Genomic DNA, 20,788 nt, shown 5'->3' on the forward strand with positions numbered 1-20,788 from the left:
TAATAAATTTGTTAGTCTCTAAGGTGCCACAAGTACTCCTGTTCTTTTTGCAGATACAGACTAATATGGCTGCTACTCTGAAACCTATTATTTGCTGCTTCCCCTCCTTCCACTAACCAATTTTGCTCCATGCTCCACCCATGGGTGCCCCCTAGAGTCAGTTTCAGATTACTACATGCCTCCCCTGCCCACCCTGGCTGGAGGAGTGGGAGGGGGAGGTGCAGGGCAGGGATAATCACCAAAATAAACTGACTCATATAATGCATTAAGAGGAGCAGGGGGAGGAAGTGCACCCCCCTAGCCTCCTGCTGCAGAAGCAGCACACGAGGGGGTGATCCTTCCTGGCTTAGCCCTCCCTTTGCACCAATTTATAGTGCAAGGAAAGAGTGAGATTCAGCCTGCTGCTCAACTCAACTCCTCAACCTACTCCTGCAAGCTGAACGGTTAGGGGCAAAGCTGCTTTCAGAAATAATGACACCTAGTGCTAGATCATTAGCAGAGCAGGGTTGTTATCCCCATTCTAGAGAGGGGGAAACTGAGGCACAGAACACGGGTAGGAATTAACCACAGGCCTGCGGGGTGACCTTGGGCAACCTGGGACTAGAACCCAGCTATCGTGAGTGCCTGTCCACCAAGTAATTAATTAAACATGCAGCCCGGGGTGAATGCAAATGGGGCTGCTGCAAAAACAGGGCACTCACAGCAGGACACTCCTCTCCAGCCTGGTTTATGGCTGCCATCCTGGCCAGATTGTAGTGTTGCCAAGTCTCAAGGGAAAAAAAACCCAGAACTGTCTTTCAAACCACACCCAACCCATTTCAGGGAGGGGAGTGGGGGCAGTGCTTAATTTGTAATGGAAAAGCTCCCCCAGCACAAATTAAGCCCTGCACACACCAAAGGGGGCAGGAACAGTGGGAAATTTTCCTCCTCCGGCTTGGAAAGGAAAAACTCAAATGTTTGCAATAGGGTTTAGCCAGGGCAAAGTGTGGGGGTGGGGGAGGGGGGGAGATGACAGACACATGCCTTTGTCTTCCCAAAGTCAACAGCCAACACTGACTAGGCAAGGTCTTCCCCACCCTTCAGCCTGAAGCCTCGTTGAGGATGAGTGGGGTGAGCACTAAGCGCTGCTAGCACATGGAGGGAGAGCCAGTCAGCAAGCGAGGGGTACGAGATGGCCAGATCCGCGGAGCTGCAGGCGGCAGCCTGGGGAGAGACCAGCTCCGCCCCCGGGCTCGCCCCGCCCCCTGCTCCCCCAGACCACGTGCAGTACAGTGCCGCCGCCCGCCCCCCTCCCCCCACCACCCATCCTGACCCCCACCTCTCCCCTGAAAACCCCTCACGGTCCCCATATGGCCCCACCCGGTCTCCGAAGACAGCCCCTCTTTGCGTCCCCCAACACCCCATTACTCAGCCCCCACCTAACATCCCAGACAACCATCCACTCCCCTTTGAACTAGCCTCCCCTCCGATACCTGTAGCCTTCACCCACCTACCACTGACCCCCCCCCCTTTTTCCCCCCCCCCCCCCACCCCCCCCCCCCCCCCCCAGCTAGCACTCCCCAAGTTCTGTGCAGCACTGTCTCCTAGCCCTGGCGCTGCCTGGGGGCAGGGAGCATTGTTCACACAGGCAGGGTGCTGGAGGTGTTGTTGGCCTAGTGGGTAGAGCACTGGGTTGGGATTCAGCCCTGCCTGCCAGTCTCAGCCTGGCTGGGTGACTGTGGGTGAGTACCCTCGTCTCCCCGCACCTCAGTTTCCCCATCTGTGAAATGGAGGCAGTGACCTTGTCATCCTCTGTAAAGCTATGTGAGAGCTACCGATTAAAGAGTGCTAGCTAAAAGTGTGGCATTGTTATATGCCAATTATTTTAGGTCACTCTATAGCTGGTGCAAATTGGAGCAACAACAGAGGGGGAGCCTTTCTGGGCATGACTGTTTTTTCCAGGGTGGGTGCACTCAGCAGGTCCTTCCCAGCCCCACTTCCCTGGCCCCATGCATGCAGACTTCACACCTCCTTGGGGAAGCACCCGGTCATAGAGAGCGATCTGCAAGTAACCACCGTGCTGACCCTAGCTGTGTGGCTTCCCGCAGGCAGGTAAGTGCTCTGAGCACTGGGCAAGGTGAACTCCCAGCATTTCCTGGATCTGCCCACAGCAGCTGTATAACCCCTGGCCTGACAAAAGGGGGAGGAGGAGCTTCTTTTTGTAAGGTGGTTCCATAGTGTAGTGGTTATCACGTCTGCTTTACACGCAGAAGGTCCTGGGTTCAAGCCCCAGTGGAACCAACTGTGGGCTACTTTACAGGCAGCCACAAATAATGCAAGTGACCCCCATGTGTACCTCTCATTAGGAGTTGATTTTATCCCCCAGCAGGGAAGAGGCGCTTCCAGCCATTGTTTCTGCCACTTGCCCCAGCTGGCAGCATTCTGTGCTGCCCCCATGTGACCATTGCAAGTACTACATCCCACCCCCATTTCTTTGATACAACCCAGGGGTGCAGTGCCCTGTCTCTTCACTAGGGACTGGCAGAGGTACCAGCACAAGACCCCCCCCCAAACAGGGCAAAAGGGGTCAGTAGAATCCCCCCACCACTCCCAGGGGGTGATCAGAGGGCTGAGCCTCTTGCCCCCTCACAGGTGTCTGCCCCTGCTGGAGACGATCCCTCCTGGGGGACGAATGTAACTGCCCATGAGGTGGGGAGAGAGAGAAGGGTTTCCCAGCAGTGCCAGAGGACTGGGGTAGGTGGGTGAGGGCCAGAGGGTGACTGGGGTAGGTGGTCAAGGGGTCACTTGGCCCTGGCCTTTTCTCAGAGCCACCTGCAGTCTGCAGCCTCAGTACACTCAGGGAGATGGATCCAGCCCGTCCATCCGCCTGGTAGTGCTGCAGGGCTCAGCTGGGCCATGTTCATGGGGTACAGAACCCTAGGAGGGGAAGAGCTGTGCAGCCAGGGTCCTCTGCTGATAAGCTAAGAGCCACTGGTGATGATAGGGCAGGCACAGGGCATGGTAAGGAAAGGGGCATTAATACATGTGGGGATTGGGGGTAAAAGTCATTGGTATCACCCAAACAGGGACTTGAACCCTGGACCCTCAGATTAAAAGGCTGATGCTCTACCAACTGAGCTATCCAGGCAGCTACTGTATGTTTTCTCCCACAGCTGAGAATCACTAATCCAAGCAATTGTATTGGCTGTAATTTCAATACTTTGTATCTATGTCCAGGGCCAGCTCCAGGCACCAGCTAACCAAGCATGTGCTTGGGGCGGCACCTTGTAAGGGGCGGCCAATCTTGGGGTGGCAGGGGGCGCTCGGGTTTTGTTGTTGTTGTTGTTGTTTTTGTTTCGGCCGGGCGGTGCTCGGGGTGGGTGGGTTGTTTTTATTTTGGCGGCGTGGCGTGGGGCCTGCCGGGGGGGTGTTTCGGCGGCGCGGCGCTTGGGGTTTTTTGGGTATTTTTTCCAGCGGCGGGGGGGGGGGGGGGGGGGTGTTTCGGCGGGGCGGAGCTCTTTTTTTTTGCTTGGGGCGGCAAAAAAGTTAGAGCCAGCCCTGGCTATGTCTACATGTTCATTTAAACAGCACCAGACGCCTGAAACCTGGGGAGAAAACATACAAGAGACCAAAAAAAAAAAAAAGAAGCTCTTAGATATAATTTAGTTTAACAGAAGCAGGAGCTCGAACCTGGCTACCCATCCTCTCTGTGTAGACTCCTTCTTTCCCAAAAGGTTCCCCAGTTCCTCCCTACACCATCCTCTCATCCATTCCTTAAGACCCTGCAGGGTCTGCCTGTCTAACTGGCCCTGCCCATGGAACTGGAAGCATTTCAGAGAATGCTACCATGGAGGACCTGGATTTTAATCACTGTGACTTACCTAGCAGCCTAAATTTGGCCTCTAGGACCTCTATCCTACCTTTCCCCATGTCACTGGTACCCATGTGTACCATGACCACTGGCTCCTCCCCAGCACCGCACATAGCCTGTCTAGATGTCTCGAGACATTGGCAACTTTCGCACCCTGCAGGCAATTCCCCATGTGCTTCTCCCAGTCAGGGCCGGCTTTAGGAAGTGCGGGGCCCAATTCGAACATTTTCGGCGGGGCCCCAGCAGGGATGACTAAAAAAAAAAAAAAAACCATAAAAAAACCCCTTTCATTTCTTCCATGTATTATTTACTTTCCATAACTATATAAATATAACAAAATTATATATTACGTACATTGCTGGCTGGAGGCAGGGCAGGGGCAGGGCAGGGGCTGACTGGAGGTAGGGGCTGGCTGGAGGCAGGGCAGGCGGTGTGGGGCTGGCTGCAGGCAGGGCATGGGGTGCGGGGCTGGCTGGAGACGGGCTGGCTCCAGGCAGGGGGTGCAGGGCTGGCTGCAGGCAGGGCAGGGTGTGCGGGGCTGGCTGGAGACAGGGGCTGGTGCGGGCAGGGCAGGGGGTGCGGGGCTGGTGCGGGCAGGGGGTGCAGCAGGGGCTGGCTGCTCCTGCAGGCAGGACAGGGGGTGCGGGGCTGGTGCGGGCAGGGGGTGCAGCAGGGGCTGGCTGCGGGCAGGGCAGGGGCTCCCCTGCTTCTAACGCCCCGGCCCTTTAAATAGCTGCCGGAGCCCTGGGGAAGCAGCGGGGCTCTGGCGGCTATTTAAAGGACCAGGGCAGCAGAGGCAGCTGGAGCCCCGGCTCTTTAAATAACCGCCGGAGCCCCCCGCTACCCCAGGGCTCTGGGGGCTATTTAAAGGGCCCAGGGCTCCCCTGCTTCTACCACCCCGGCCCTTTAAATAGCCGAGGGAGCCCTGGGGAAGCAGCAAGGCTCCAGCGGCTATTTAAAGGGCCGGGGCGGTAGAAGCAAGGGGAGCCCCGGACTTTTTAAATAGCCCCCAGAGCCCCGCAGCCCTACCCCAGGGCTCCAGAAGTGGGGTTCTGGTGGCAATTTAAAGGGCCTGGGGCTCCAGCCCCTGCTGGGAGCACCAGGCCCTTTAAATTGCCCCCTGGGGAAGCTGGCTGCCCCGGTACGGCGTACCGGCGGCAGCAAGGGCACGGGGCCCTCTTAGGCGCGGGGCCCGATTCAGGGGAATCGCCTGAATCGGCCTAAAGCTGGCCCTGCTCCCAGTTATCACAAATCCAGCTATCTATATTTCTAATGGTCAAATCCCCCATTACTATTAGGAAGAGACATGTAATAAATGGGATTCCCTCCCGCAAAGAGGTATCCTCAGTGCAAGAGGATACCATGACATCATCTGGAAGGAGTTCCTAAATATGGGATCATTTCCCTCCACTCCACTTTGATGTTCTCCTTCTCCGAGACATTCATCCTCCTCAACAACGCAGAGGCTGTCAGACTACGGGTAGGACCACTCTACCGTGTCCTGGAAAGTCTCATCTGTGTACCTCTGTCTCCCTTAGCTCCTCCAGTTCAGCCTCTCTGGTCTCCAGAGCCTGTACTTGGTTTCTGAGGACCAGAAGCTCCTTGCACCGAATGCACACGTACACCACCTGCCCCCAAGGCTGCCAATCAGACATTCTGCATTCAGTGCAATAAACTCTGCCACTGGACTTCTACTTGCATTCTCTTTTTTACTCCCGCAGCCATTTTTGTTGGGTTTTATTTTTGTTTTGTGGGAGGGTCTTTATTGGCCTAAGTCTAGAGAATGTTCATCTGGTGTATCTGGCTTTCCCACTCCCTTGCAAAACTCCCATGTTTACTAGCTCCTCTGGTCACTTAGGAGCGGGCTTTTTAAAGCCCTGTTCTCCCTGAGTAGCCCCACCCCTAGTTAAGGGTTGATGGGTGCTAAATGATTTAGGGATCAAAGCCTCGTTAAGAAGCTCTCAGCCGTGCCTAGCAGGCCGGTAGGCTCAGCACACCCCCACCCCCACCCCGAAAAACAGACCACGCTATATACTTCAGTCAAGCTGCAAGCACACAACAAACAAACAAACTGACAACAAACTCACCCCAAGGTTCACATAGTCACTCCTCCTTCATCTGGAGAACTCCCTCACAAAACTCCCGTTAGCTGCTCCTGTTCGCTGGCTGGGATCTGGTCGCTTCAAAGACATAGGACACGGTGAGCTCCACTAGAGGGCTCGCAAACTATTTAAAGACATACTACCCTATTCCTATTCACTATAATCCACCGCTCCCCAACCCACTATGGTGGGTAACATTCATCCCCTCCCCCTCACTGACTCTCCACCCCCAGTCTAACCATCACCCCCATTCTCTGGGGAGTTAATGCTGTGACCAACCCATCGCCCCAGCCTCCCTCTCCTTCAGCAAACATCACACCCCACCTGCCCCAGACCTCCATCGAGCATCATTTCCCCTACAGTTGGGGAGCTGGTCCCTTTGCACTGTGCTACAATAGAGAAGTAGCCAGCAGGTGTCACTGTGAGATCAAGGAAGAAAAGGAAAATGTTCTTTCATGTGCTCATGGCATGTGGCTCAGAAACTCACTAAGTCAAGGATGGTATTAGCCAATCATCTATGTTAAGTGTAGTATACACCACATTAATAAGTATTATGTGCGTGGTATTACTATAATATGCATTACACACACACACACACACACACGACTGTTGGGAAGTTTTGTTAACCAACTGTATTATGCTTTCCCCACAATTCTGGCACCCATGTCAAGTATCCCACAACACTTTGCAAAGTTGAATTCAGCTTTGACATTAGCCAATAGGAAATGTATCAAAGGCAAAATACTATAATGTGTTGCCAGGGTACAAACTGATACCTTTGCAGACCAGTGCCTGGAATGCCAGAACAAAGATAAGGAAGGTATAGAACAACAAGTTAAGGAACTGGGACAAACTGATGGGTTGAATTTTAGTGACTTTAGAAAGTTTTGTAACTTGTAAAATCATCTGATAAATACTGCTATCTAGAATGTGTTTCTTTGAAGCACATGTTCTGTGTAAGGTGAACATGCAGCGAGAATTTGCTTCTGAGAAGTAGCTATGTATGTCTCCTTTACATATTGTACTGATTTGTCTTTAGACAATAAATTTGGCTAAGTTCAATTATTTGGTCTCTTGAACAGTTTAAGAGCAAACCACGAGTGTAGTCAGACAACTGGCTACACCTTTAGTCAATAAATGGGAAACAGGAGGGCAAAAATAAAAATCAGTAGGTAATTAAAGCAGAAAGAGCCATTATTTTTCATGGATGTTTCAAGGAAATTTGGTGTGAATCACATCAGTTGTTTTTGGATGGAAAAGAAATTTTGGGAAGAAAATTACCACGTTTAGCAACGTTCTGGGGGTTTTCATCATCCAAATAAAAGTCATTGTTCAATGACAACCTCAAAAAAAATCTGAAAAATGTCGGGGGAAAAGAGCGAGAAAAGAGTTTCCAAAAATTTCATGGAAAATTAAATATATTTTCCAGCCAGCTCTGTCTGAGCTGTGTACAGGAGCCAGAATGGTGAGGGGGTGGTGCTCTGAGCCCCAGGGCCTATGTAGAGGGACCTGTGAGCTCTGCCCTCTGCTGCCTGAAGAAAGAGACAAAAAATGTAGTTCCATCAACAGCTCTTCCTTGCAAGCAGCAAGGAAGGGGATGTTGAGAAAATAAGAAGGAAACTCCACCCTTTCCCCTCATCGGGTCCCTCTCTTTGAAGGGCTCACTTCGTCCTGCTCTTCCAGAGACATCTCTTCCCGAGATGCTAAAGGGCCACCTTCCAAAGTGTGACTCTGTAATGTAATAGTTACTATGCCTGCTGTATACCTCAAAGGTCCTGGGTTAGAGCCACTGGATTTGTGCTGAAGTGACAATTTTAATATCAAACCCCATGCTGTGATTTCCAGGGGCTGATTGTGTTGTGCTGGAGTTTTCCAGGCCCTTGATCATTCTCTAAGCCCCATTCAGTTCTGCAAGATCCTCTTGGAGATGGGATAACCTGTACTGCATACTGATGAGGCCACACCATTGATTTATAAGCAAAAACATGATAATAGTCTCAGTATTGTTCTCCATCTTCTTCTTTATGCATCCTGACTGAGTGAAAAGATACTGCATTGTATTACTCCAAGCATTCAACAATCACAGAAATGGAGGGCTGGAAGGGACTGTAAAGGTCATCTAGTCCATCCTCTCTATGTGGAGACAGGGTCAAGTAAACCTAGACCATCCATGATAAGTGTTTATCCAACCTGTTCTTAAACACCTCCAATGATGGGGATTCTACAACCTCCCTTGGAAGCCTGTTCCAGAGTTTAACTAGACATATAGTTAGAAAGTTTTTCCTAAGATCTAACCTAAATCTCCCTTGCTGCAGATTAAGCTCATTATTTCTTGTCCTTCCTTCAGTGGATACAGAGAACAATTGATTCCTGTCCTATTTATAACAGCCCTTAACAGATTTGAAGACTTATCAGGGCCCCCCTTCAGTTGTCTTTTCTCAAGACTAAACGTGCCCAGTGTTTTTTAAACCTTTCCTCATAGGTCAGGTTTTCATAGAATCATAGAATATCAGGGTTGGAAGGGACCTCAGGAGGTCATCTAGTCCAACCCCCTGCTCAAAGCAGGACCAACCCCAACTAAATCATCCCAGCCAGGGCGTTGTCAAGCCTGACCTTAAAAACCTCTAAGGAAGGAGATTCCACCACCTCCCTAGGTAACTCAATCCAGTGCTTCACCACCCTCCTAGTGAAAACGTTTTTCCTAATATCCAACCTAAACTTCCCCCACTGCAACTTGAGACCATTACTCCTTATTCTGTCATCTGGTACCACTGAGAACAGTCTAGATCCATCCTCTTTGGAACCCCCTTTCAGGTAGTTGAAAGCAGCTATCAAATCCCCCCTCGTTCTTCTCTTCTGCAGACTAAACAATCCCAGTTCCCTCAACCTCTCCTCATAAGTCATGTGCTCCAGCCCCCTAATAATTTTTGTTGCCCTCTGCTGGACTTGTTGACTCATTCAGTTTGTGATCTATAACCCCCAGATCCTTTTCAGCAGTACTCCCATCTAGCCAGTTATTCCCCATTTTGTAGTTGGCAATTTGATTTTTCTTTCCTAAATGAAGTACTTTGCACTTGTTTTTATTGAATTTCATCTTGTTAATTTCAGACCAATTCTCCAATTTGTCAAAGTCATTTTGAATTCTACTTCTGTCCTCCAAAATGCTTCCAACCCCTCCCAGCTTGGTGTCATCTGCAAATTTTGAAAGCATATTCTCCACTCCATTGTCCAAGTCATTAATGAAAATATTGACTAGACCAGGGGTCGGCAACCTTTCAGGAGTGGTGTGCCGAGTCTTCATTTATTCACTCTAATTTAAGGTTTCGCTTGCCAGTAATACATTTTAACGTTTTTAGAAGGTCTCTTTCTATAAGTCTATAATATATAACTAAACTATTGTTGTATGTAAAGTAAATAAGGTTTATAAAATGTTTAAGAAGCTTCATTTAAAATTAAATTAAAACGCAGAGCCCCCCGGACCAGTGGCCAGGACCCGGGAAGTGTGAATGCCACTGAAAATCAGCTCGCGTGCCGCCTTCGGAACGCGTGCCATAGGTTGCCTACCCCTGGACTAGACCCAAGACTGATGCTGGCAGGAGCCCACTAGATACACTTTCCCAGTTTGACAGCGAACCACTGATAACTACTCTTTGAGAATGGTCTTTCAACCAGCTGTGCACCCACCATATAGTAATTTTCATCTACACCACATTTCCCTAGTTTGCTTATGAAAGTGTCATGTGGCACTGTGTCAAAAACCTTACTAAAAAACAGGATATATCACATCTACTGGGTGCCCCCATCAACTTGGCCAGTAATTCTGCCAACAAAGGAAATTAGGAAATTGATTTATTTTTGAGGAATCCACACTGGCTAGTTCTCATTACCCTATTATCCTCTCAGTGCTTGATTGTTTAATAATTTGTTCCAGTATCATTCCAGGTATCGAAATTAGGCTGACTGGTCTTTAGTTCCTCAATTCATCTTTGTTCCCCTTTTTAAAGATAGGTGCTAGGTTTGCCCTTCTCCAGACATATGGGATCTCACCCGTCCTCCAAGAGTTCTCAAAGATAATTGCTAACGGTCCCAGCCCTCAATGCATTTGAAGACTGTTATTAAGTTCCTCCACAGCCTTCTCTTTTTTAAACTAGACATGCCCAAGTCTTTCAACCTTTCCTCTTAGGTCAAGTTTTCCAAACCTCTCATTTTTGTTGCTCTCCTCTGGATTCTCTCCAATTTGTTCACAGCTTTCCTAACATGTGATACCCCAACCTGGACACTGTTACACAATACTCCAGCTGAGGCCTCATCAGTGCTGAGTAAAGCAGGACAGTTACCTCCCCGTGTCTTACATACGACACTCCTGTTAATTCCCTCCCCAAGTATGACAAGAATCATAATCAAATTAGGGGGGCCAACAGTGAGAATATTTGGAACCATCAACTGTTCTCTTAAGAAAAGAAAAAGAAAAGAATCCCAAGCAAATGAAAATACCTGATAGCAGAAACGCTCCATGGAAAACCAGTACTCTTTAGATCTTCAGTCTAATGCACTCCCAACCAAACTATTTCAGCTGCCACAGGTCAGGCAGGCATGGATGCTAGTAAGAAAAAGCCATACATGATGGACATCTGTGTGACGTTCTGTACTCGTGGGAACATCCTACACCCCCATGTTCATCTTTATAAAATGATTGTGTGGTATCCAATGCAAAGTTTGTCATGTTGGGAGTCTTTGGAAGGCTCATGATGCACTGAGCATTGTTGTTATAGGGATGTTATAGCAATTGTTGTTACAGCAATGTTATAGGTTATAATTTCATGTATATAGTTATGAGGCTGAAAATGTGTCTTCATGGCTTAAAATAAACCCAGGCAAAAACTCTTCAAGCACAGTTCATACCTCATCAGGGCATGTATGGGACAAACCCAGCCCAGCCTCACAGGAACAAAGGACGCTGGCCTAGGCAGCAACAAAAGGATCTGTTGGATCTCAAGTGAGTCACCCCCCTTCCTTTGGTCAGTTTGGGACTGCGATGAGGTAATGCTCACCTGACTCTAAAGGGGTGGGGGGGGGGCAAAGCCAAGAGGGAAGAAAGGACATGATAAAAGGGAGAGACGTTTGCCATTCTCTTCCTCTTGCTTCCACCTCCATCTACAGACACCACCACCACCAAGTGACTGAAGCGCTGATCAAAGGGGAGAACCTGGCTGAAGAGCAGCCAGCCAGCCTGTGGTGAGAAGCATCTAAGTTTGTAAGGGCATTGAAAGTGTTAAGATCAGCTCAGAATGTGTTTTGCTTTTATTTCATTTGACCAAATCTGACTTGTTATGTTTTGTCTTATAATCACTTAAAATTTATCTCTGTAGTTAATAAGTTTGTTTGTTTATTTTACCTGGTTTCGTTTGAAGCGTGTCAGAGACTCCCCTTCGGATAACAAGCCTGGTACATATCAATTCTTTGTTAAATTGACAAACTCATATAAGCTTGCAGCGTCCAGCAGCATAACTGGACACTGCAAGATGGAGGTTCCCAGGGTTGTGTCTGGGACCGGAGATATGGGCTAGTGTCATTCAGTTGCACAATCCAAGGAGCAGCTTACATGCCAGAGGCTGTGCGTGAACAGCCCAGGAATGGGGGTTCTCACAGCAGAGCAGGGTAAGGCTGACTCCCAGAGTCAAGGCTTGGAGTGACCTAGCAGATCACCGGTCCAGATAACACCAGGGGAATGTCACAATCGGACCCTAGTGAAGCCATTAATACAGGAGCATACATGACAGCAGGCATTAAGAGGGAAATGAGAAGGGCCAAAATGGAGTTAGAAGAGGAAATAGCTAAAGATGTAAAAATCAAACAAGAGATTCTTGAAATAGATCAAGAAGCCTGTGAAAGAAATTGGTGGATCCATGGGTCACTAGGGGCTGGTGGGAGCAATTAAAGGACATTGCTGAGAAGCTAAATTAATTCTTTTATCGGTTCTCATTTCTGCATATTGACTTTTGACCTGCCATGGAAGATAACACCAGGGCTGCAAATCAGGCCAAATCACGTGCCCAACGCTGGAAAAAAGGTCACTGAACTCCAGCCTAGAAAACAGACCTCATAGAAGAGAAGGAGGTTCCCAGACATGGGACTTTTTGCAGAACACACATTTCAACCCCACCTAAACATCTTTCCTCAAGTGAAATGAAGTTTACAGACACATGGCAGTTCGCGCTCTAGATTCACCTTCCAAGAACAGTAGAGTGTAAGAGTGTACATGCCCCCTTTCAGGGCTTCTCCCTGAGAAGAACTCACTTCTCTCCACTCTGCTGAAGACCCTGATGCTCAGGTGAGATGCCTGGGAGGGTAGGAAGGAGAAGGAAAATGCTCCTACAGGAAGGTTCTATAGTGCTTTACATATAGCAAGTCCTATGTTCAAGCCCCAGTAGTAACAGTGTTTAAAAAAAATCCAACATTGCAGTTTTTAGGGGCTAATTTTGTTTCATTGGGGCAGATGGTGTTTGTGTGACACCACCAAGCTGGCTCCAACTGCTTCCCATTGCAGATGAGCATCACCAGCCCCCAGCACATCTGCATTGTGACACAATCTGTAATAGCCAAGTGTCCGCTACTCCTCAGACAATAGAATCTCAGACATCTTTAGATACACTTCTTCTCGTATTCAGTATACTGACCCCAAGAGGTCAAATACCTGTTGTAAACCCTGTGCTCTGAAGCCCCGGAGAGAAGGGACCGGAAGCAGAGCTCTGTGTAAGCAGAACAAGCTTGTCTCTTGCCAACAGAAGTCAATTCAGTAAAAGGTATTGTCTCGCCTTCCTTGTCCCTGTCATAATGCAGACACTCTAGGGACGACGGTCTGATGGGGTGACATTCAGCTGCAAAGGGCTACATTTGGAGTCAGCTCAATGGTGGAGAGGCGACAGTGTCACAAACACCGTCTGCTCCAACAAAACGAAAATCAGCCCCTGAAAATTGCTGTGCTGGATAGGCTGAGTCACCTCCGGGTCTGACGGCAGGCAATCGATGTTCTGGGATCAATTTATCGCGTCTTGTCTAGACGCGATAAATCGATCCCGGATCGATCCCGGAAGTGCTCACCATCGACACCAGTACTCCAGCTCAGCGAGAGGAGTACGCGGCATCGACGGGGGAGCCTTCCTGCCGCGTCTTGACCCGCGGTAAGTTCGGACTAAGGTACTTCGAATTCAGCTACGTTATTAACGTAGCTGAATTTGCGTACCTTAGTCCGAAGTGGGGGGGTAGTGTGGACCAGGCCTTAAACACCCACTACTCCCCAGACAATGCAACAGACTCTTACACAATTTCTCTGCTGTCTTAATCATAGGTCAGACCCCCAAAATCAGGAGATTAGCTACATGGTAAAGTTATTAATGATGTAGAAATGTTCACATTTTTATTTGGAAAGGAAGAGGATGATGTATTCATAGCACATGAGGATGCTGAGCTACTAATCCTTTCGTAATTAAGAAGGATATTAAATAGCATCTGCTAGGAGTAAACATTTTAAAGTCAGTAGGTCCAAACAGTTTGCACCTGAGTCCTAAAAGAGTTGGCTGAGGAGGAGATCTCTGGTTCATTTTTAATAAGTTTTGGAATACTGGCAAAGTTCCAGAAGACTGGAAGAGTGCTAATGTTGTGTCAATATACAAAAAAGGCCGAAAGAATGATCCAGGTAATTATAGACCACTTATAGCCTGAGATTAGTTCCAGGTAGAGAGGTCAATTGTATAGTATTAAACTGGACAGTCCTGTTTTTGAGAGGTTTTTCCCACATCCGGTACTGAGACAAAACCGGATGTGGTTTTGTGGGGTATCGGATGGGGAAATGCCACTCTGCCCTCTCTGTCTCTTACAAATGACACCTCTCCTATGCTGTGACTGCAAATGCATTGTCACGTCGGTGGGGGCAGGGTAAGGCTGGCAAGGGCTGGGCCACGCCTTGTTCCCAGAATGTCCAGTATTCCAGGAACATGGAGTGGCTTCCTTCGTACCACTGCAAAATACTGGAAAAGCTGATACAGGATTCAATCAGTAACGACTGGGAATATAATTAATGCCAATCAACCCAGTTTTATGGAAAGTCAGCCTTATCAAGTTGGTTTGATAAGGCTGACTTTCCATAAAAACCAACTTGATATTTTTGGATGAGATGCCAAAGTTTGGTTGCTAAAGGTAACTGCGTACATGTCATATATTTAGACGTTTGTGAGACTGAGGGCTGGTCCACACTAAGCCCCCAGTTCGAACTAAGATACGCCACTTCAGCTACGTGAATAACGTAGCTGAAGTCGAAGTATCTTAGTTCGAACGTAAAGGTACTTACCGCGGGTCCACACGCGGCAGGCAGGCTCCCCTGTCGACTCCGCCTACTCCTCTCGCAGAGCAGGATTACCGGCGTCGACGGCAAGCACTTCCAGGATCTAGACAAGACGCGATAAATCGATCCCAGAAGATCGATTGCTTGCCGCCGAACCAGCGGGTAAGTATAGACGTACCCTTAGCACCACACAGCATTCTGATTAAAAAATTAGCCCTGTCCCACACCAAGAGGAACCATCTGATCCCTCAGGACCAATGGGATCAGCTCTCTCTTTTTTCTGTGATACAGGCTTCATCCAGATACCAGCTCCTAGGCATCTTGTGATGCGTGACTTTGGGTGCTCTCCATGTGAGCAATTTTGTGGTGTAATGGGGTAGCATGCCAGCCTCAGGCCTGGAGAAGAATTCAGGGGCGTGGTGGTACAAAGTAGCTCCTTCAGCAGTGCTACAAATATCTGCCCCCCCCCCCCAATCCAGATCAATGAATTCAAGGGAAATCATAGAATATTATGACAAGGTCTATAGAAAAAGCTAAACCAGACCAAGTGAGTTAGGGAGGGCCTAAGTTAATCATTTACTTTAGTATTGTTCAGTGTGATGACTGAATGTCAAGGGGAGTCAAGAAGAACTGTGGAAAGAAAATGGTTTTTATCCCTATTGTTAAATGGAGATGTTGGGTGGGGAAAAAATACTTCTACCAGAAGTGGGGTTCGAACCCACGTGGACGTATGTCCATTGGATCTTAAGTCCAACGCCTTAACCACTCGGCCATTCTGGTGATTGATATGCTGGTGTTTTTGCCATAGTGAGTTTTACTCCCTGGAGCAATGACTCATTCATTGTAAGATTTCCTGACTCTTTAGCAAGTCGGGGAAAGCTGTGAGGACAGGTATTTCCTGTTCTCCCCCTCATGCACTTTCAGCTCAGTACATACCTCTCTGAGCTCCATCTCTTTCTTCTTGACTGTAATTTGCAGAGATCCTGCCTACCACAGCTGCAAGGATCACCGTTAAATGGAGTCCTGAGGGGCCCTTATCTGCCAGCAAGTTGCATAGTTTAGTGGTGTGCTTGGCTCTTTTTAGAAGGAACTGAGTTTAAGACCCACTCCAGTAAAACCAGCAGCTCCTCTTTGAAGCATTAGTGTTTAAATAGTACCCCTTTGCTCTGCATTTCCTTATCTGCCCCCCTCCCCCCCATGTCTCCTTTTCCCCAGTCCCCTGTGGATTACAGCAGGGAGGTGAAGGCAGTTGTGGAAATGGGCTTTGATCATCAGGAAAGGAGAGGTAGGGTGTGTGGTGACAGTGTAACCTGCCTGGTGGCTTGCCTGCCAGGTGTCATTGTGGGGGACACCTGACAGACCTCTGATGAGCAGTGAGGAGGAGCTTGCAGTTGTGGTCCATTTTGGTACCAGTGATGTGGAGAGAGATCCTGAAAGCTAAATGTTAGGGTGACCATATGTTCTGTTTTGGCTGGGACAATCCCTTTTTTAAGCCCTGTTGGCAAGAGCAAACGGGACAGATGCACAGTTTTGCCAAAAAAGTGGGATGCAACCCCTAGCAGGGACCGGAGGAATGTGCACAGGGGGCGGGGAGGACAACACCAGCCCCGCATGGGAGGAAGTGTTCAGGAGAGCAGCTTGGGCCAGGCCAGCCCTGCGTGGGAGGGAGGCAGAGGGTCTCGGGCCATTCCACTGGGGCCTCAGGCTGGCCCTGTGCAGGCAGGAGGCAGGGAGGGCTCAGGCCAGCCCCACTGGGAGTGGGGCCTTGGACCCCTCGTGGTGTGTCCCATTTTCCCTTTGGGAAAATATGGTCACCCTACTAAATGTAGACTGCTAGGTCAAAGGCTCAGGGACAGGGCCTCAGCGGTAGCACTCTGTGAAATGCTTTGCTTCCTAGGTAAGTCCAGCTAGGCATGGGGAATGCCAGGGTCTCCGTTTGTGGTTGAAAAGATAGTGCCAAGAAGGAAAGTTTAAGTTGATTAGACACTGGGGAACATTTTTGCTGGCCGGCTTCACCTGAGTCAAAATGGAACCAGATGGCTGCCAAATGAATAAATAAGATACCGGAGGAATGTTTAAAGCGAGAGCTGGAGGAGAGGCTGCAGGAGCTGAGGAGTCCCTAAAGCAGCCAGAGACTTCTGTTAAAGACATGGGTAGTGCAGTGGTGTGTGCGCGTGTCCAAGAAATGGGATGCTGCACATTACAAGTGTATAGGTGATGGGGACAGGGAATTTACACAGGTAAGTTCTGCAGAAGATGGAACTATATGGGGCTCTCAGCAAAGACAGGCACATTTCACCACCCATCACAGAGGCCCATGGGAGGCTGCTCAGGAATTTGAAGTGTGTGGGCAGAGAGGCTTAGCTGGGTATTGTTTTAGTAGAGGGTATGTGTGTGTTCTTGTTCTGTTCGGCTGTAGGAAAGGATAAGGAAGTCCACAGATGCCATGCTTGTAATATGGTAAGAGATAGAGAAGCAGCTAGAACGCCAACAGAGTAGCTTTTATAGAAAAGGCATCTGGTAAAGTGGACAGTGCTGAGGAAAGATGGAGTGTCTGAGGATTGACCAATTATGGTGAATGCTCTACACAGATCACCTAAAAAACGGATCTGAGCATGTTCTGGAATGACGAGACCTTTTGAAATGAAAGGCCAACTACGCCAAGTGTCAGCCCACCATCCACTGCTGTTTATCAGATTGATGGACTATGTCAGCGGGAAGATCCCAACAGGAAAAGGCGAGAAGCTGCTCTATGCAGACAATATAACAATAAAGGCATCCTCAAAAGAAGGATGGTAGAAGAAATGGTAAACCAGTGATATGACCAGTAAGCAGGAATGGGATGAAAACGAGCATGACTAAAACTGAGGTCAGGTGGATCAGTAGAGGTGTGACAGAGATTAATAGCGTGCCATTAAACCAGACTGAGCAGTTCAAGTACCTTGGCAGTGGGGTTACAGAAGTTGGCAAGTTTGAATGGGAGATCCAGTCTAGACTAGGGAGTGCTGGAAGAGTGTGGAATAACATTTCAGGTGATGTCTATGAGAAGAGTATGCCACCAAGACTGAAAGTACGACTGTACAGAACAATGATGCATCCTCCAATGCTGTCTGGTGCAGAAGCTTGAGTGGCAAAGAGACGGCAGGTTCAACACCTACAATTGTTTGAGATTAGATGTCTTCACACCAGAAGAGGAGTTCACGAACACAATGAAAGCACTGCAGGGGAAGTCAAAGTTCATGATGTGGCTGACAAAATCCAGAAAGTGCAATTTTGCTGATAGGGACCTATACAGAGGATGAATGAAGGAGACCTGGTGACGAGAGCATGGAAGGAGAAGGTAGCAGGAAAGAGACCCCAAGGAAAGTTGAGGAAGCAATGGATGGATGGCACCAAAGAAAATGGCAAGCAGGTGGACCTTAGTGCCATCTAGGACAGAGGTGGGCAAACTACAGCCCACAGGCCACATCCGGCCCGTGGGACCGTCCTGCCTGGCTCTTGAGCTCCCAGCCGGGGAGGCTAGCCCCTGGCCCTTCCCCTGCTGTCCCCCCTCCCCCGCAGCCGCACAGGCAGCGTGGCTGGCTCCGGCTAGGCGGCGTGGCTGCCAGTCCTGCCGCTCTGAGCGGCATGGTAAGGGGGCAGGGAGCGGGGGTGTTGGATAAGGGGCAGGAGGTCCTGGGAGGCAGTCAGGGGTCAGGGAGCAGTTGGATGGGGGGGAGGTTCTGGGGGGAAGGCGGTCAGGGGAAGGGGAACAGGGGGGTTGGATGGCCAGAGGTTTTTTTGGGGGGGGCGGTCAGGGGACAGGGAGCAGGGGGAGGTTGGATAAGCGTGGGAGTCCTGGGGGGACAGCTAGGGGGCGGGTGTGTGGATAGGAATCGGGGCAGTCAAGGGACAGGGAGCAAGGGGGTTGGATAGGGGGTGGGTCCCAGGGGAGCTTTTTGGGGCAGGGGGTCGCAGGACAGGGCTGTCAGGGGACAAGGAGCAGGGGGGTTGGATGGGTCGGAGGTTCTGAGGGGGGCAGTCAGGGGGCAGGAAGTGGGAGGGGTCAGATAGGGGGCGGGGGCCAGGCTGTTTGGGGGGGCATAGCCTTTCCTACCGGCCCTCCGTACAGTTTCGCAACCTTGATGCGGCCCTTGGGCCAAAAAGTTTGCCCACCCCTGACCTAGGACAAAAGAAGATGGTAGATGAAGGTGTTACAACCCGACCCCAGATGATGGGGTAATGGAAAGAAAAAGTGTGTGTACGAGTGACAGAAGCAGCAAGAAACCACAGAAACAGACACAGAGAAGGAGCAGAAAAGCCAAGGACACAGCCAAGACAAGCACTGGGACATGGCCCTGAGCAAAGCTAGGAGAGAGCTTTGGAGCTAAGTGCTGCCTGGAATGGTGCTGGGAACCGTAAGCAATGACATTGTCCCTCATTGTTTGATTCCTACTGTGTTCAGGGGAACAGGACTTTGTACATTCTTTGTAACTGTAACAGAGTTGGCTGCCTCCCACACAACCCCTCAGGGCCAGGGGTAGCCTCAGTTTCTCTTGTTCCTGGGCTCCTCAGACTTCACACACCGGCTTCTTTCTGTGCAAACATCCCTCCTTAGGGTCTGGGTTTATTAATAGTTCAGTTACAAACAAAACTCAAAGTCTCAAAATAAAGTCCACACCATCCACCTCAGTTCCCTGCTTTTTGCCGGCCACTCCCAGCCCTACTTGGCTGGAGTCGTCTTGTCCTGGTGTCTCAAGCTCTTCTATAGCCATCTGCTCCCTGCAACCTGCTGGAGTCTAATTCTCTGCAGCTCCCTCTGCCACAGCTACCCTCCGGCTCTTTATAGAGACCAGCTGCCCTCTCTCAGGCCCCATGGCAAGGCTGCTAATGAGGCACAGATGTGCTGGATCTGTTCCCTCTTCAAGGGACCCCATCCACCCTTTGATAATAAAGGAACAAGACTGCATTAAAGAAATGCTTAACTCCATCATCAATTTCTCCTCCTTATTAGAACAATCCACCAGACCCCAAATTTTTGGCTATCCACCCAGGCCGAAAGGGGGAACTATTGAAAAATACAGCAAATAACCTAAGGTAAGTTTTCTGTAAAATGTTTTCTGGCTGAATTCACACCCTTGGTGTGGCCAGCTCTGGTGATTTTACCACAAGGCTCGTGATATTTGATGTTCTTCTTAAACTCCCACCTCTTGGAATTAAGAGAATCTCAGCTTTAATTTAAGAAACAAAAAGTGAGTTGTCAGCCTTTGTGGTTGTAGAAAAAAGCTGGAAAATGTGAACCCCAAAGGCTCCAAACCCAGGATATCCATAAAAGAACTTAATATAAGTTTGGTTGTTTTTACTCTTGATTGAAAACAATCCCAGAAGTTCGTGGGGCCCGACTCACAATTGATGACTGTTTGGAGCTGACATTACCTCACCCTGTTCATAGACTGCTGACATACTACAGCATTATGTAAAAACCTAATTAGAGCGGAGCAGCAGCTCTGCCACCATAGGTAAGAATTGCTTTCTGTTCCAAGCTCTTCTAAGTGCTCTAAAATCCACCTGGTTAATTGGATTGCCTTGAATCTTCATGTTCCTCCAGGGAACATGGGGTAGGGTGAGTGTTTCCAATTTGGGGTGATTTGACTAACGGGTCCCTGAAATACGTCCCCCTCCAAAAAAAGAGCTTTTCTTAAGATTGACAAATTCTTCCAATGTTTTTTTCCCCTAGACCTGGGATCAAACCACAGCTCAGATTGTGGCCCAAATGATCTCAGTCTCCCAGTATTTACTCCAGCCATTGTGTGCCATGCACACCTCCTATGGAGGAAGCAAAAGTGACAATGGTATTCAAGAAGGAATTTCGCTCTCCAGCTAGGCACTGACGCTCATGCACCTTGTGGATTACACTGTGCATGTTATCTACCTAACTTGGTAACTTTTTTGGATGAGATTACAAGTTTGGGTGATAAAGGTAATAGTATTTGATGGCAATGGTCCCTTCTGGCTGGAGTCTACTTTAAAAGTTCACATTGTTTGAAATAATCCTTTTAAAGTCATAACACATCCCACGGTTTACATGGGTCCTGTCTCCACCCCCCCGGAGACATTCCGTACCAACCCACAATAACACATAAACATCTGCAGTCTTTATACAATGAACTCTACCGTATCTGTCACACGCATGCACCTCCCATATCTCTTTTCACAATCACAACACTGTGGTGCTCTTCAGCTTAGTCCCCAGATCACATATGGCCATCAGATCACACCGCTGTCAAGGCGCTCCAGCTAATGCCACGACCATTCAATACACCTCCACCTAACAGCGACGGCAGCTGATGTGCTTGCTGATAATGCCCAGGGGCTACTGCCAGCTCCAGGGGGGCAGAGTTAAAGTTGGGTTGGCATGGACCCTACCTCTGCATTTCCCGGTTTCCAGAGGTTTGAGTTTTGCTGAGCTGTGTTCTGGAAGGTGTAACAGAGTGACTTTGCCATCATAGCACCTGC

General features: G+C 49.2%; 3 non-coding genes across 3 annotated transcripts; 1 reads left to right on the forward strand and 2 right to left on the reverse strand.

Moving 5' to 3' along the window:
• Positions 1 to 2,207: 2,207 nt before the first annotated feature.
• On the forward strand, positions 2,208 to 2,280 carry TRNAV-UAC. The gene has a single exon. It is a non-coding gene; the product is annotated as a tRNA-Val (tRNA).
• Positions 2,281 to 3,054: 774 nt separating this feature from the next.
• On the reverse strand, positions 3,055 to 3,127 carry TRNAK-UUU. The gene has a single exon. It is a non-coding gene; the product is annotated as a tRNA-Lys (tRNA).
• Positions 3,128 to 14,990: 11,863 nt separating this feature from the next.
• On the reverse strand, positions 14,991 to 15,073 carry TRNAL-UAA. Its single transcript has one exon. It is a non-coding gene; the product is annotated as a tRNA-Leu (tRNA).
• Positions 15,074 to 20,788: the final 5,715 nt, after the last annotated feature.

This window comes from Terrapene carolina, unplaced genomic scaffold (assembly GCF_002925995.2).
Source record: "Terrapene carolina triunguis isolate 2854851 unplaced genomic scaffold, T_m_triunguis-2.0 Scaffold90, whole genome shotgun sequence".
NCBI lineage: Eukaryota > Metazoa > Chordata > Testudines > Emydidae > Terrapene > Terrapene triunguis.